We start from the raw sequence: 5,564 nt of genomic DNA, 5'->3' as shown, positions 1-5,564 counted from the left end.
AAAAAAATGAGTTGCATGTATCCGGTCTGACAAAATTTTTTCCAGTCTAACAGATCATTTTACTTGTCAGAACAAATAAGTATCTGACACAGATTTTTTTCCGTACTATTTTTTAAACGAAACGTTGTTCTGTCTCTTCATTGCTGAAACAAATTCAAAGAAGTTGTGTAAAACCTTAGCGTTCCTTTTGACATTACATGTATTTCACAGCTTCTCACTCTGACAGCAGACAAAAGCTCTATTTTAAGAGTCAAAATCAGCAAGCATCGAGCATTTAGTTAAAAAATGTGGAAAGTGGCATAGAAACAGATTTGGTTAAAACTCATATATAAATTTTCAGAACAAAGGGTATAATAGAAAAAAGCAAGCCAAAAATAATTTTTCGCATTGTTGCTATGGAAACCACGCGCCTTTCAAATAGCGTGATTTGTACTTTATCATGACACTTGAATTTATGGTTAAACAAATATTTTTTATTACTAGTCATTAATAAAAGCTTTTTAAATTATTATTCTATTTATCTAAAAATACTCTATTTTAACAACTGTTGATTATTGAAATTCTCTTCACCTTTTGATAAATAAAACTAGCTTTTGGAGGTTTATTTTGATTTAAAAAACAGCAAATTTGCAGTACTCTATAAGAAATCTACAACCACATTAAAGCTTATCAACATAAAATATATATTAAACAGTATTTGTCCTAGAAGAATCAAGAAAAAAATCTGCAGGCAACTAAAGCATTTATATATGATAACTGATTTAAATCCATAATTTTCTGTCTTTTTTGCTTCAAATTACCTCCCTTTGGTATAGCTCTCTAACATAGGAGGAATAAACGGTAGTTTGCTTACATTGTTTTCAGTAACAGGGTACAGAAGACTAGAAGAAAATTACAAACTTGGAGCAGTCTGAGCCTCAGTTTTGGCGTTTTCATGAGTCTTAATTACGGTTAGTGACTGAATTTTTTACAATTTACCATTACTACAGTTTCTGAAGAATGTATAACAAAAATTAACCATGCAGGAAAATATGTAACACTTGGCAAGTGTTTTTTTGCACATTTCAATTTAATTCTGATTGATTATATATGTTAGCATTACTTTAGTATTTTATAACTAAAAAGAAAAGATTATGCATGGCGTGAGGAACCAAGAGGAGGGGGTATGCCCCTCCCCCTCCCCGATAATATTGCAGATATTAAACTATAATATGATAAAATGAAATTAAATTCCCCAACTTAGATTGTTTCTGCGGGCCGAACGTGAAAAAGTTGGTCATGATCAGTTACATAACTGTATCCCAAATTATAAAGTTTAATTTGAATTTAGTTTAATTTTGATTTGTTGTATTCACAGCATGTGTGTAACCAAGTCACTCACCAGCTATAATGATTATAACTTGAGTGATGGTCGGGTAAATAAAAATTCTGTATATAGTAATAGATATCTTTATTTACCATTTAAGATAATACCTGCTTTTTACATAAAAAATTATGAATTTATGAAAATCAACACTATTATGAAATATTTGTAAAATGGAATGACTTTTGTTATGACGTCGTAAAAAAAGAAAAAGGGGCAGGGGGTTAACTCTGTACTTAATGTATTTTAGTTTAGGATAATTAGGAAAGGGGATTACCTTGGAAGTATTATGATACAGACAAGTATATAATGTAGTGGACTAGTGGTAACTGAATTGTATATACACCACAGTAAAATAATAAATAAAAAAAAAGGTTTTTGCTGATGTCATCCAGTGTTTATTTATGAAAGAAAATTCATATTCAGCTAACATTTTCACCGGTACCACTGAACTAATTTAAGTCAACTAGGTTCAAATAATAAGCATCATTAGAATTACAGCACATAAATTTTTGAAAAGAATTTCTATACTCTATTTTTTCTTGGGGGGGGGGGGGCTTATTGGAAAGAAATGAAAACCACAATTTAGAGTTTTGACAAAACCTAGAACCAATTGACCTTTTTATTACAAGTTTATAAATTTAAAGAATATCTAAATCAATACCGTCTCAACTTTGTGTTGTATACTTCTGTTTTTAGAATGAAATTCGCCACTTTGAAGTCAACCTCGGAAAGAAGCAGAAACAGAATTGGATGAGCTGATATAGAATTAGACAGGAAAAACGTGTAAATAATACTTTTAGTGAAAACATTAACTTTTTAAAATAAAATGATAAACTAAACCATTGAGATCTCTTGGAATTTAATTGATTCCAATAAACATGCTTTGCATTCATCATCATTGCTCAAGCTCAACTAGAAATGGTTCTTAGTAAGTATCTGAAGGCAAAGCTGTATAATATTATTACATTTTAATTTTATCACTTTTTCAGATTATCATTATGAGAATACCTCATTACAGTACAGACCATTGATGCTGGAAGTGAGTGGATAGTGTTACCGGAGACTCAGGGATCCAGAAAACAGATCCATAAATTGTACAGTGTATTCATGAAAGTGGATCAAATAAAAATGTTCAATCCAAAAGTAACATTCTTTGTTTGTCTGTTAGCATTTTTTTATTGATGTAAATCTAACAAGCTAATTCAGAGAATTTGTGTCCCCCGCTTAGGGAAAAAGTAAACCATGCGCAATTCGGGGCGGTGGTGGGGGGGTCGGATCCCCCTAATTGAATTTGTAGAATTTTTGAATGTATACATGTATACTGAAGCAAATAAAATATGTCAATATTGAAATAATGATTTGATCATGTGTATAGAAGATTCTTTTTATGTGGATCATTTATCACAACGTAATGATGGTTTTATGAGTTTGTACAAGCTAGACCTCATAATTTTTTTCATTTCATATGCTGAATACTATCACTTAGTAAAAAAAAAGAATTTCGGAAAAGAAAAAAATGATCGTCAGAGAATCGAGCCCGTGACCTCTCGCATGTGAAGCGGGAGACATACCACTGCGCCACGGAACTGCTGTACAATTTCGACAATTATATGCAAATATGAAGTCACATACATGTATATATTCACTTTTGATATCGTCAAAAATTTACACAAAACATGGTGTCTAATTCAACCTTTATTAAACAGTTCTGGTAGATGTGATAGGAATATAAATTCTGCCGAGAACCTGTTTTATACGCAATAACTCCTCATGCCCCTGTGCTAAAAATAGCGACATGTAATACTATAAATACTAATAAAACAAACGGGGCGGGACACTTTGAGAGAGGTCCTAGGGAGTTTTGGTATAAAATACATTGCATAAGCTCAAAATCTTCTTGAAATATCGCCCGGAAATGATAGTGTTACACACAGAGAGAATGTATAGATTTACGACCTTTAACTTTGACCTTTTGACGTCAAAATCAATAGGGGTCTTCATAAGGCCACGGGGAGTTGTTATGTAAAATTTCATTGCAATAGCTCAAATGGTTCTCGAGATACTGTGTGGAAAGGAAAGTGTTATAACAGACAGAATTTGTTTATTTATGACCTTGACCTTTGACTTTTTGACCACAAAATCAATAGGGTTCTTCTTTAGTCCATAGGGAGTAACTGTTGCTATGCTAAATTTCATTGCAAAAGCTCGGAGGGTTCTCGAGATATCGTGTGGAAACGAAAGCGTTCCAGACAGACAGAAAGACGGACGGACGGAAGGACAAACTCGGGAGGGGGGATGTGGTTAAACATTAGGGTACGTTGAGAAAAAAGTTGGGTGGGGGATGTCATCCCCCCTACCCAACCCAAACCTGATGCTACATGCCTGATTGACATGGTTTTACTTTATAATTATGTGAGCTGTCATAGTGAATCTCTTTCATAAACAAGAATTATTGTGAGCAAGCTAATAAAATGATACCAACCCTCCTGCTATTGCATTAAATGTTTTTTATTACAAAAAAGGTCTAAATACCAATTTGAAACCTTTTAAAATTTTGCTAGTGCAGATATACATACCAAAAATGACTTTGACAAATACTTAAGTCATAGGTAGTAAAACCGTTGTGTTGAGCACAAACTTCCAATTTCCCTTCATTCGAAGTTAAATATGTAAATGTGCCAAACTCATATAGTACACTTTTACTGCAGTGACTTTGAAAAAGCTATGTCCTTGAGTCAAGGGCAAACATGTTCAAATGAATTTTGGTCAAGGTCATGACAAACCTACAGCTTAAAAATAATTCCCAAGATGAAACCAAGTCTTTTCATTAGAATGTTACAGAAAGGGCAAAAGTTGCACTTTTCTTCCACCAATGACCTTGAACTTGTTCAAATGACCTTGAGTCAAGTTTTTGACACATCTCTCGATCGCAAGCAATCTTAATATCAAGTATGAACTTTCAGTGGCACTTCATTGAAATGTTATGGACAAGTCAAAATTTTACATACATATGGATCGGTGAACAAGGTGATTCCTACCCCCCCCCCCCCCCTTTTCCAAGTTTCGTTTGTGAGGAATATAAAATTCCTTTTGAAATTGAGTGTGCATTTATTTATTAACAATAGTAAAGTTATGAGTATGCTTTGATCAGAACCAATATGGCCAATATAATGGACACTGAACATGTATTCAAATCACCCCCACCCCTTCAAAAAAGCTTATAAATGCCAGATTTTCACACATTTTAACCATTTGTAACTTTTTTCTGCTAAAGTTGCCTGCAAATTTTATTGTATAGATATGACATATAGATAACCCCTAACAAGATCACACCATTCATTTTTCCAGCAGTGGTTGTAGATTTTGTGAATAAAGTGATAAACATATGTAACTTTTTTCAAAATTAATAAGCATTGACGCCATGTTCTTTTCCCGTTGTCATGGCAACAATATCACTACAGAAATTTTGTTTTTCCTATTTTTGGAGAATAAAGTAATTCCATGTTTTAACAAATAAAGTAACAAAAATACCTTATCTTATCACGTTCAGAAAACATATTTATAGAAAAATGTCTAAAAATCATTGATTTTCATAAGGATTTATGAACCCGTTGCTAAGGAAATGAATTTCCTTGGATACCAGTCCCTTCATACGTTCGAAAAAAATTTTAATTGTGTTTTAGCATTAGGTAAGACAAAATCTTTCATATACCAAAAGCTTTTGAAAAAATAAAATTTTGACTTTCCATTCAATGCTCGATGCTTGCTGATTTTGACTCTTAAATAACTCCGACCTTTTCCAAAGATTTTCCTAAATCTTGTCATTCCTTTAAATGACATGGCCCTCGAACCACTTGGTATATAAAGGAGAGAATGAACTAAACTTTACTATTCAGAATAAACTCTTAACAGCACTGGAGCGTAGTGAAGTCAGCCGAGGATTGTCAGTTGATCTGGGACTATTTTTTAATCCGGAAATCAAATTTATGAGTCATTTCTAAGAGATATGACAAAAATATGCCATTCAAGTTAAGTTAAATAAAATTCAATTTTATTTACTTTCAAATCATTGATGAAAATTAGATTAATACAGAAAAATAAGATTGACTATTTTTATTGCGGACGTTTCTGCGAGTTTATATAAAATGGTGCGAGTTTATATTGAATGTCACAGGGGAGTAAATCGGCCGACACAGAA

The 5,564-nt window shown here is 32.6% G+C and overlaps 1 long non-coding RNA gene across 1 annotated transcript; it reads left to right on the top strand.

Annotated features, from left to right (window-relative positions):
• Positions 1 to 894: 894 nt before the first annotated feature.
• On the top strand, positions 895 to 2,618 carry LOC134266193 (uncharacterized). Its single transcript, XR_009991916.1, has 3 exons — positions 895 to 950; positions 2,063 to 2,149; positions 2,356 to 2,618. It is a non-coding gene; the product is annotated as an uncharacterized LOC134266193 (long non-coding RNA).
• Positions 2,619 to 5,564: the final 2,946 nt, after the last annotated feature.

This window comes from Saccostrea cucullata, unplaced genomic scaffold (assembly GCF_032062105.1).
Source record: "Saccostrea cucullata isolate Sc308-1 unplaced genomic scaffold, CSIRO_AGI_Scuc_v1 ctg9928, whole genome shotgun sequence".
Lineage (NCBI taxonomy): Eukaryota > Metazoa > Mollusca > Bivalvia > Ostreida > Ostreidae > Saccostrea > Saccostrea cuccullata.
Note: the sequence above shows the minus strand (reverse complement) of the source record. Positions and strands in the feature narration are given on the sequence as shown.